The following is an 11666-nucleotide window of genomic DNA, read 5'->3' as shown; positions in this document are numbered from 1 at the left end:
TGTCCGGACTTGTCCGACCTGCCTAGCTCCTTTTCCACCTATCCACTCCACCCTCTCCTCCCTGACCTATCACCTTCATCTCCTCCCCCACTCACCCATTGTACTTTATGGTACTCTCTCCCCACCCCCATCCCTCCCCTAGCTTATCTCTCCACGCTCAGGCTCACTGCCTTTATTCCTGATGAAGGGCTTTTGCCCGAAACGTCGATTTTGCTGCTCGTTGGATGCTGCCTGAACTGCTGTGCTCTTTCAGCACCACTGATCCAGAATCTGGTTTCCAGCATCTGCAGTCATTGTTTTTACCTAAGCCAGTAAAACAGAACATTTTACTTTTCGGAGTCCACAACCTTTATTATTCCGTCCTCTTGATCAGGTCTTCGCTCCTCCCAAAGTCTATACCAGCAGCAGTCAGACAGTAGTGGCCATAAGCAATGGAGTCCCAAAAGGCAGGCAATTACAATGAAGTCGACTGTTAATGTGTAACAATGTGCCCCCAATTTTTCCCAGGAGCTCCCAAAGGGGAGCCTGCACCAAACAAGGTATCTGCTAACTGAACCTTTCTCTTTATTTTTCACTTTGTGCTGTGACATATGATAGTGGGATCTGGTTACCACACGGTCTGGAAAAGTACCAGGATATTTCTGTTATAACTCCTCAGTTTCTTGGTCTTCCTTGGACTTCTCCACAACAAGGAGTGTCACTCTCACCTTGGATCCTGCCAAATCATTCCCAAGAACAAACTGAATTCCTGGAACTGTCAATCACTCCCACTGTAACTTCCCCAGTCTTCAGTTGGCATTCCAGCCTGATCTTACATAGGGAAACACTAAATTTCTGTCCATCTATCCCACAAATTACCACTTGCTCAGATAACAGATCAAGAAGAGTGAATATTCGCTCATCTCTTACTATTAGCAACTGGTTAGATCTTGTATCTCTCAAAATTATAACTTCTTGTCCTTCTCCCCCTATTCTTTCTGAGTAAACTTTACCACAAAGGCGAATTCTTTGTAGAGATCAGGTACTAACTCCATACCCAGCCCCTGCCTAGGCTGTGCACTCTCTTGCAGCTCCTCAGCTCTTCTTGGGGCCTCCTTTACTATCTTTACTAATGCCACTGGCTTAGCTTCTTTTAACCACATCTTTTCCCACCCGCCGTTCTTTAACGGCCAGCACTGTGAGTTTATGTGTCCCACTTTACCACAGTGGAAACACCTGAGGCCTTTCACCTCCTTTCCACTCTCTTGAGCTTCTTTTTTATCCTATGGTAAATTCTTACCAGTGTTCTCTACTCTCCCCTTGTCCCAATTTCTATCCCTCATAGGATGAAATTCTTGCCAGAAGCTACATTTCACCTTGTGCACCAACATGTATTCATCTGCTAATTCTGCTGCCCTTCTCACTTCCTGAACTTTCTGTTCCTCCATGTGAATTCTTACTATCTCTGGAAGTGAGATTTTAAACTCCTCCAGCAAAATAATCTCTCATAGAGCCTCAGATAGAGTCATAGAGATGTACAGCATGGAAACAGACCTTTCGGTCCAACCCGTCCATGCTGACCAGATATCCCAACCCAATCTAGTCCCACCTGCCAGCACCCGGCCCATATCCCTCTAAACCCTTCCTATTCATATACCCATCCAAATGCCTCTTAAATGTTGCAATTGTACCAGTCTCCACCACTTCCTCGATCACTATGACTACATCCATACATCTATGACTAGCTTACACCAACCGCGGGGGTGGTCTGACACCCACCCTAATAGAATGTTCTTTCCAGCACAAAAAGTGAGGATACTGAAAAGCCTTTTTTTGTGTGCATCTAATGAAAGTGAATTTAAGAAAGCCGAGAAGAAGAGATATCGGATCCATCTCCACCTCCATCCCCAAGGCCTTCTTTATTTCGCCTACCACAGCACCCCAATATGCCCATAGTCTGTGGCAGGACCAAAGACAATGAGTAAGCATGTCCACGCTCACTTTACCTTTAGGACACATTGGAGATAGACCCGTTTTAAATTTAGCGAGGCAATCTGAAGTCAGATTGACGCTGTAGAGAATCCTCAATTGCAAGACGTGGGTCCTGTTGCAAATTGAGATCCTTCTTGCATTTTCCCAGACATCCTCCCATATTTCAGAAGAGAGCTCAATGTCCAACTCCCTCTCCCATATCCTACAAAGTCATTCGGTCTCGTCCGAGGGAGCCTCTCCCAATAGATGAAAAGCGTTGCTGAGAGATAATGTATCCTCAGCACTCAACACCCTCTTCTCCATGTCAAACCTATAAGGATCAGTTAGAAGTGTGGTCTTTGTTTGTATGAAATTTCTAATTTAAAAGAAACGAAAGAGGTCCCAACTGGGCAATTCATATTTCCGAGCCATCTGGCAAAAGGACATCAATATGACCCCTTCGAATAAATCACCCAGACAAGACATGGCCTTAGCTGCCCATAGTTTAAACTTAGATTCCATCATCCCTGGCTGAAAGCCCGGCATACCAACTACGGGTATCAAAAATGATGTTTTGGCAATATTTCCCTCACCCTGATGCATTGCCCTCCACGCCTTGACAGTATTGATGTCTACTGGACCATGGCAATATTCCTTAACTATTCTCATTTTGTCTAAGAACAGCAGGCTAATAAGGGGGCATCTGACCTAAGATGCTTCGATGTCCAACCAAAGTGAGTAGGGGTCCCCTGGGCCCAATCATTCATATAAGATAGCAATGAGCTGAGCTGATAGTTTTGGATATCTGGGAGGCCTACTCCCAGTAAGGTAACTGCAGTTTAGTCAATTTAATTAGGGGCCGCTTGTGATACCAGATAAAAGAACTAAACTAGCCGCTCAGCGTTCTAAATATTTGCTTAGTAAAAAGCAGAGGTAGCATTCACATAGGATACAATGGGCGGGGCAGAATGTTCATTTTAATGAGGGCTATCTGACTGAACCAAGAGGTCGTAAGCGCCTCCCATCTACAAAGGTCCTGCTTGATTCTGTCAAATGGACAAAATTGGCTTTAAATAGCTGATCAAAAATGGGAGTAATAAATATACCTAAGTAGAGAAAGCCCTCATGGGACCATCTAAAAGGGCACTGATATCCGCCCTCAGGATCAAGCACTCTCGGGAGACCACCCATGGGCATGGCCTCTGACGTTGCAAAATTGATCTTATAACCCGAGAAATCACCAAATAGATAGATGTATTGTATCAGGTGTGGCACTAAGACTGTTGGGTTTGATAAGACAACGAGAACGTCACCCACATACAATGCGATCTTATGTAACTTCGTCCCCACTTCTGGAGCAGTTATATTGGGATCCCTGTGTATTGCCTCCGCCAGCAGGTCGATCACCAATGTGAAAAGCATGGTGACAAGAGACAGCCTGTTGACTGCCCCTACAAATATTAAAATTGCTTGACCATACACCATTGGTGAGGACTGTGGCAAGAGGATCACTGTACAAAACCTCCATCCACCTTAAGAAAGTTTCCAGGCCAAACCGCTTCAAAGTATGAAAACGATATGGCCACTCAACTGTGTCAAATGCCTTTTCCACACAATTCCCTGTAATCATTGCTGCTGACATACCTGGATCATGCTAAGTTATCTCCTGACCTTATCCATCGATCTGCAACCTTTTATGAACCCCGTCTGGTCCTCCTTAATGATGGAGGTCAGTACAGTTTCTAGCCATAATACCAGAGTCATGGATAGAATTTTGAAGCTAATATTCAGGAGTAAAATAGGTCTACAGGAAACACAATCCTCCAGGGCCTTCCCTTTTTTAAGAATGAGAGAGATGTTTGCCTCTCTTAGAGATGGTGGGAGAAGGCCACGACTATGTGAGTCATTAAACATGCTAAGCATCGCCTCTGACAATATACTTACAAATTCCTTATAGGACTCACTGGGGAACCTGTCCGGACCCAGCGTCTTCCCGTTCAGGAGCTGCCTCACAGCCTCTTGCACCTCTTACTCTGACAATGGGCATTGAGGAGAGACTCTTGTTCAGGGGTCACTGCCAGAAGGCCCAAATTCTTAAAGGACTCCATCCTAACCTGCCCACTCTCACAGCTTTCAGAATGGTATAATTCAGAGTAAAATTTCTGGAATGCTGCGTTAATCCTTTTAGAATTGTAGGTCAAACTTCCAGTGTCCCCTCTGATCGAGGTAATGACTTGGAGGACATTCATTTTCCTAGCTAAGTACGCTAGGTACTTGCCTGGTTTATCCCCGTGCTCAAACATCCTTTGACTTGCAAATGTAAGCTCCCTCTTTGCTGTCTATGTGAGGAAGGAGTTCAGCGTAGACTGGAGCTCCGTGATCCTCTGCAGTTTAACCAGCAAAGGCCTGTAAAAGTATGCCTTTTCAGTTACTTTCAGATGCGTCTCGAGCAAGCATTGCTGCTCAGTGCTTCTTATTGGCTAAATAAGAGATAATCAACCCCCTAGCAGAGGCTTTAGCTGTTTCCCAAAGAATCGATGGGCTGCTGGCTGAGCCTGAATTAATATCTAAGAAAGCTCTGAACTCAGTAGAAAAGAATTCAATAAACTTGCTATCCTTGAGGATGAAGGGGTCCAGTCGCCAGTGCCTTGAGCCTACCACCATATCTTTACTCTTAAGCATTAAATACACTGGGGCGTGATCAGAAATAGTGATATTGCTAATTGTACATGATGCCACTGAGCTCAGATGTGCTGTGGGGGTAGAAAAAGATCAATCCTGGTATAGCATTTATGTGGGTTCGAGAAGAACATGAAGTCCCTGCCAGTTGGGAGAAGGCGCCTCCAAACATCTATCAACCCCAATTCAGCACAGATCCCTTAATTGTTCGTATTGCAAAGAAGATATCGGTGGGCCTTTGGGCAATCTGTCTACTATAGGGTCTATGAGACAATTGAAATCCCCTTCTATAATGATATGTTGAGATACAAGGTTAACCAGTCTAGAAAGTGCATCTGTCAAGAATTTAAGGGGGTGGGCCTGGGGACAGTAAACATTTAAGATCCAGTATTCTTCCCCATGTATCAAAGCTTTAAGGATTACAAATCTCCCGTGTGTGTCTTTAATGCACTCTAACAACTTAAATGAGAGATTCTTTCTCACTGAAATGTACACCCCTCTACTCCTCGTATTGAAAGGTCAAAAATAAACCTGGTCATTCCCATTCTGTTGCAGCTTCAAATGCCCTACATCATCCAAGTGTGTTTCTTGTAATAAGGCAACATCCACCCTCTCCCTTTTCAGGCTGGAAAGTACCTTCTTCCTCTTGACAGGTGAGTGATATTCCGGGTGCACCACTTAAATACATCCTTAGCCATAACCTCCTATAGCACCATCTAGACTCCAGAGAGGAGGAACCCAAAATACAGATCACTGAGCTTTAATGCAAAAGAAAACCCCAAAATTACACAGACTAAAATAACTATACCCAACAGATCTACAAAACTTATAAAAACAATCTACGGCAAAAACAGAAAAACAAAAAAATTGATTGGAGGAATTTACCCTGCACCCCATTCAAAGGGGATACCTATACATCCAACAACCTGACTAACCATCCCAAACACCCTCTCAACACTGACGAGCTAGGGTCACACCACATACACTGACCACTCGGTAAATATGTCACCCATCCCTTAACATAATTTAGAAATTACAAGTAAATACTCTATCCATCCCAGACATCATTTCACGGAACTTATTACCAGAAAGGAGATTCCACCAAATCCTTTTTAAAGAAAAGCAAACCCAAACAGCTCTGTCCTCTACGCCTATTTGGCTGTTCAACTTAAGTCAGCGTGTCCACAAGGTTCTTCGTTTTCTCTGGCGAGTGGAACAAATGTATGGATCCATTATGATTGATCTGAAGCACCGCTGGATTCCTTAAAGAATACTGGATCCCAAGCTCCCTCAATCTCCTCTTAGGCCTTCCATTTCCGGACCACTGCCACTGAGAAGTCTTGAGAAAACATGACCCTAGAGCCGCCGCATACCAACACAGTCAGGTCTCTTCCCTGGCTTCTAGAGGCTTCTATGACCCTCTGCTTGTTTTTATAATGATGGAACCTTACCAGGACAGGGCATGGACGGTGATCCACACCTGGTTTTCGTGCCGTGATCCAGTGGGCTCTTTTCAATTGTTATCCTTCCATTCTCAACCTCCGAACCAAGGAACTTATTTTCTTGGTGAGTCCATAGCGAGGTATTATTTCCTTCAGTAATATTTTCACTACTGTTGTAGCTGTATTGTCTGTCGTCCGGATTGCCTCAACCCACCTGCTGAAGACATCTATTGTCACCAAACAATACTTGTAGCACTGTACCTTAGGTAGCTCTATGAAATCTAATCGTAAACAATTGAAAGGCTCACCAGGCAAGGGGGTAATTCCAGACCTGCAAAGCATCCCCTTCCTAGCATTAGTTTCTTCACAGATTAGGCATGCTTTTATCCGTTTCTCAGCTGTTTTCCAGAAATCAGGGTGCCACCAGGTCTGTTGCAAAATATTCATCATTCCCTCCTTGCCTAGGTGTATACAGTTATGTACATAGTCTACCAGGATTGGTAAAAGTAAGGGAGGAACATAGACCTCTTCTGCAGGGGTCATCCACAGTTTGGAATGAGCGTTAAGGGAGCACCCCATTTGCGACCATAGTCTGTGCTCCTCCGCAAGGGCGCCCCATTTAAGTCACATATTATACCCAGGTCTGCCATACTCGTTCGCATATTTGCACGGTGGCACAGTGGTTAGCACTGCTGCCTCACAGCGCCAGAGACCCGGGTTCAATTCCCACCTCAGGCGACTGACTGTGTGGAGTTTGCACGTTCTCCCCGTGTCTGCATGGGTTTCCTCCGGGTGCTCCGGTTTCCTCCCACAGTCCAAAGATGTGCAGGTCAGGTGAATTGGCCATGCTAAATTAGGTAAGGGGTAAATGTAGGGGTATGGGTGGGTTGCGCTTCGGCGGGTCGGTGTGGACTTGTTGGGCCGAAGGGCCTGTTTCCACACTGTAAGTAATCTAAATCTAAGTGTTGCCGTGAACCCAAAGGGACCAGGAAAGCAGGGTGTAAGGCTGCCTGCTTGGCGGCGGCGTCTACCTGCGCGTTGCCCTTGGAGACCCTGTCAGCGGCACCAGTGTGGGCTGAACATTTGATTACCGCTAGGTTGGACGGTTGCTGCAAAGCCTGCAAGAGATTATGTACGAATACAGCATTACTGATGGGTTGTCCCGTGGAAGTTAAAAATCCCCTGAGCTCCCATAAAGCGCCGGAGTCATGAGCGGCCCCAAATGCATAACAAGAGTCTGTGTAAATGTTGGCCGATTTCCCGGCTGCCAAAATGCAAGCTCGGGTTGGAGCAAACAACTCAGCCTTGTGTGCTGAGAGAGGTGTCTCAAACCCTGCGTGCTCAGCTACCTCGGAGTCCGTGCCAGTCACATAACCAGAACACCGCTGGCCTGCGGGTGAAACAAAGGAGCCCGCCGTGCACATAGAAGGTGAAATCCGCAATGTTGAGTGGCCGGTCTGTTAGATCAGTGCAGGCAGAGCTAAAATGGTGGTACCGTAACAGGCAGTCGTGGTCAGGAGAGGCGAGGTGCTGCTGCGGGGGTTCAGTTAGAAATGTAGCAAAGTTCAGGGTGGTGCAATGGGAGAAAGTCAGTAGTGGGTTGTTTAATTAGGGCTGTCTTGTTCTGGCGCTGCCTGTGTCAGATATTGCGTCTGTTGGGAGGTGTGGAGGTCGACCACGGAATGCGGGGTGAAAACGGTCACCGGCTGATGTACGGTTATGTTTGAGGCTGCCGACACAGCTGGAATGGTCGGTCGTACCGGAGTCCACCAAGGGTCGGAGCTTGCAGAAGGCTGTTTCTTAGCTCCATAAACGCTGTCAGCTGATCTGTTGCAAGTGTAAAGGTGGGAGGGCCATTGGTTGATGCCAGTGGGGTTAGTAGGTACCCATTGCCTGCAAGAATTCAGAAGTCCAAGGACTGCTTGAGGGTTGTAGGCGGCTGCATCCCAGCAATGGGGCGTACGCGGTCCCCAGTCAATTTTCGTTCCCCAGCTGAGAGGAGAACTCCCAAGAACTTCTTTCCGGCAGCGCTTTACCTTATGGGGTGGAAGCACGTACCCGAGAGGGTGCAGGAAGTTCAGTAGTACCGTGGTGTCGGTTTCGCAATCAGACAGGCAGAGGACATCCACGTACTGGCCAACTGTCGATCCCTGCGGGAGATCCAGGGTCCGCAGCTGATCATGGAGGGGCTGCGAAAATAAAGTGGGAAAGCGGACAAATCCCTGGGACAGGCGGGTCCACATGTACTGCTGGCCCAGGCCGGTGAAAGTGAACCGATACTGAGAATCAGGGTCCAGTGGAACGGAGAAAAATGCATGCAATAAATCGATGTTGGTGAAAATGCAGGCATCAGTCGGTATACAGCTTAAGATAGTCGCCGGGTTCGGGACAAGGGGGTGTAAAGGCGCCACAATGTTGTTAACCCTTCTCAGGTCTTGTATTAACCACCAGTCCTTCCAACCTGGTTTGGGGACTGGGGAGATCAGGGTATTGCAGGGCGACCTACATGGGACCAGGATGCCTTGTTCCAGGAAAGAGTTAATAAAGGTCTGGATTCCTTGCTCCATTTCTGGCTTGATGGAATACTGTGGGATTGAGGGTAGAGTCTGATTGTCTTTATTTGTAGCTGAAAATGTGTTGCTGAAAAAGCGCAGCAGGTCAGGCAGCATCCAGGGAACAGGAGAATCGACGTTTCGGGCATAAATTAGATTAGATTAGATTACTTACAGTGTGGAAACAGGCCCTTCGGCCCAACAAGTCCACACCGACCCGCCGAAGCGCAACCCACCCATACCCCTACATTTACCCCTTTAACCTAACACTACGGGCAATTTAGTATGGCCAATTCACCTGACCCGCACATCTTTGGACTGTGGGAGGAAACCGGAGCACCCGGAGGAAACCCACGCAGACACGGGGAGAATGTGCAAACTCCACACAGTCAGTCGCCTGAGTCGGGAATTGAACCCGGGTCTACAGGCGCTGTGAGGCAGCAGTGCTAACCACTGGGCCACTGTGCCGCCCACAGAGGGCTTATGCCCGAAACGTCGATTCTCCTGTGCCTTGGATGCTGCCTGACCTGCTGCGCTTTTCCAGCAACACATTTTCAGCTCTGATCTCCAGCATCTGCAGACCTCACTTTCTCCTGTCTTTATTTGTACCAGAGCACAAGGGGTACAGCTGACCTCATGCATAGAGGCTGCCCATAACCGGGGCTTGATCTCTCTGGTTGGGTCTCCGGAGGATGTGTGGTGGGTCAGGATGCCGAATTTCTGCTGTGGAAATTCCCAATGCTTTAGACGGCCCCCTGTAAGTTGCTGCCACAGTCCCTTTGTGTCCACAGGGAGTATGGTCAGGGTGTAGGTAAAGTGACCCAGATCCTTAGGTTTGTGCCCGGGGCTGACAGCTCTAACGAGATGGGGGACCAACAGTCCCATTTGTCGCCAAAGTTCGTCTGGGACCCGAACGAGGTACGCGGCCCCCTCCTTACCTTCACCCCGTGCCGACGACTGAGATGGGGGATTCCATGCTTTCGAATGGTGCATATTACTGGCTGTGTTTTGCCGGTGGGGTCGTAGCAAACCATCGTGGGGGTTCAATTTTGGTAACGGCGATGTAAAGGTGGACCGATCAATGCTGACAACCCACCACCGGGGAACCGGAAATTGGTGGCACTGTGGTAGGCTGTGGAGTCCCAAGGTTATGCCATCGAACAGACAATCTCGACTCCTAGGGGACGGAGCAGATCCCTCCCTACCAAATCCCAACCAATTTTGCTTATTATCGTGAACAGTACAGCACGGGCTCGTCTGCAGAACCCGGCCGTCAGTGGCACGGTCTTCTGATATATCCCGCTTGTTCCCTCAAAACTAGCAAGGACTACAGTCTCACCCAATAACTGGAATGCCCTGTCCCTCACAGTTTCCTGATTGAGGGTGGAATTGGTTGCCCCCGTATCGATCATAAGGATTCCAGCCACCTGCAGGAGATGTACTGACCACTGGGAAATTCTGGCCCAGAAGATCAGGCAAAGGGGTTGTTGAAGGTGAAAGGGGTCCTGGGTGCAGGTTGTCAGAGTCGGTGCGAAAGGGACATTCGGCTCCAGTGACCGGTCTTGCCACAGTTGAAGCACGGGCCTGTCTGTCTAAACGGGTTCATGTTTCGGCCCTGCCACCCCCTCCTCCCCCAGTTTCACCTCTCCAGGGTCTCCTTGGGGGCCGTTGAGTGAACATCTGTGGGAGATTTTGTCCTGGTCCCACTGAGAATTAACAGTACTTACAGAAGACGTGTTATGACCATTTTTAGATTAGATTAGATTCCCTACATTGTGGGAACAGGCCCTTCGGACCAACAAGTCCACACCAACCCTCCCACCCATTCCCCTACATTTATCCATGACTAATCCACCTAACACTGTGGGCAATTTAGCATGGCCAATTCACCTGACCTGCACATTTTGGGACTGTGGGAGGAAACCGGAGCACAGGGAGAACGTGCAAACTCCACACAGACAGTTGCCCGAGGCGGAATCCAACCCGGGTCCCTAGCGCTGTGAGGCAGCAGTGCCAGCTACTGAGCCACCATGCTGCCCCATTGGTGGCTGGAGAAACTCCATATGTGGCTGAGTTCTAGAGCGTGGCTTGGGGTGGCTTTGGCTAGTCAAGAAGAGCCCTTCTCAGCTGCGCCCTGGTGTTGTCAGAATCAAGCTGTTAGTACGAATCAAGTCCGCAATAATCGAGGGGGCGCATTGCAAAAACATGGAATTAAATTCCTGTCATTAAAAACATGGTCCCCAGCAAAGGTCCCGTAACATTCGTCCCCTGTCAAGGTGCCATCCTCAGTGCTTGGGAGCCTCCTGTGAAGCGCTTCTGTGATGTTTCCTCTGGCATTTATAGTGGTTTGTATCTGCCGCTTCCATGAACACCAACTAGCCACGAAACGACATGACCAGCCATCCTTAGTAGCCACACACTCAGATGACAAGCAACATGAGTTCGATTCGGACAACACTACGATTATAGGACAAGTCAAACAGAGAGCAGCCAGGGAATTCCTAGAGGCATGGCACTCATCCACAGATTCAATCAATAAGCACATCGACCTGGACCCAATATACCGGCCACTGCAGCGGACAGCTGGAACTGACAACCGGAAGCGGCAGATTCAAACCACTACAAATGCCGGAGGAAAGATCACAGAAGCGCTTCACAGGAGACTCCCAAGCACTGAGGATGTCACCTAGACAGGGGATGAAACGTCTGCAAAACAAATTCCCAGCTCGGCGAACAGAACCACAACAACGAGCACCCGAGCTACAAATCTTCTCACAAATTTTGTCCCGTAACAGGCCACAAACTGTCCCAAAAGTCTCCTCCGGACTCGTCTGGCTTAGGTCTGCAATCCAGGACCTTACTGATATTGGTAGGCTATTTCAGGGCGCGCTCTAACAAATGGACAATTTGGTTTGTTTGGGTATCTTCCTTAAATCTCTTTCTCAAGTCATCATATGTGAGGACAGACCCCCTTGCCGTTGCCCGCACCCATCTGCTCCTCCCACTTAGTGGGGTGACAAGATCATACAACAAGGGGCAAACA

This window comes from Chiloscyllium plagiosum, chromosome 7 (genome assembly GCF_004010195.1).
Source record: "Chiloscyllium plagiosum isolate BGI_BamShark_2017 chromosome 7, ASM401019v2, whole genome shotgun sequence".
NCBI lineage: Eukaryota > Metazoa > Chordata > Chondrichthyes > Orectolobiformes > Hemiscylliidae > Chiloscyllium > Chiloscyllium plagiosum.
The sequence above is the reverse complement of the archived record's forward strand: the minus strand, read 5'-3'. Positions refer to the sequence as shown.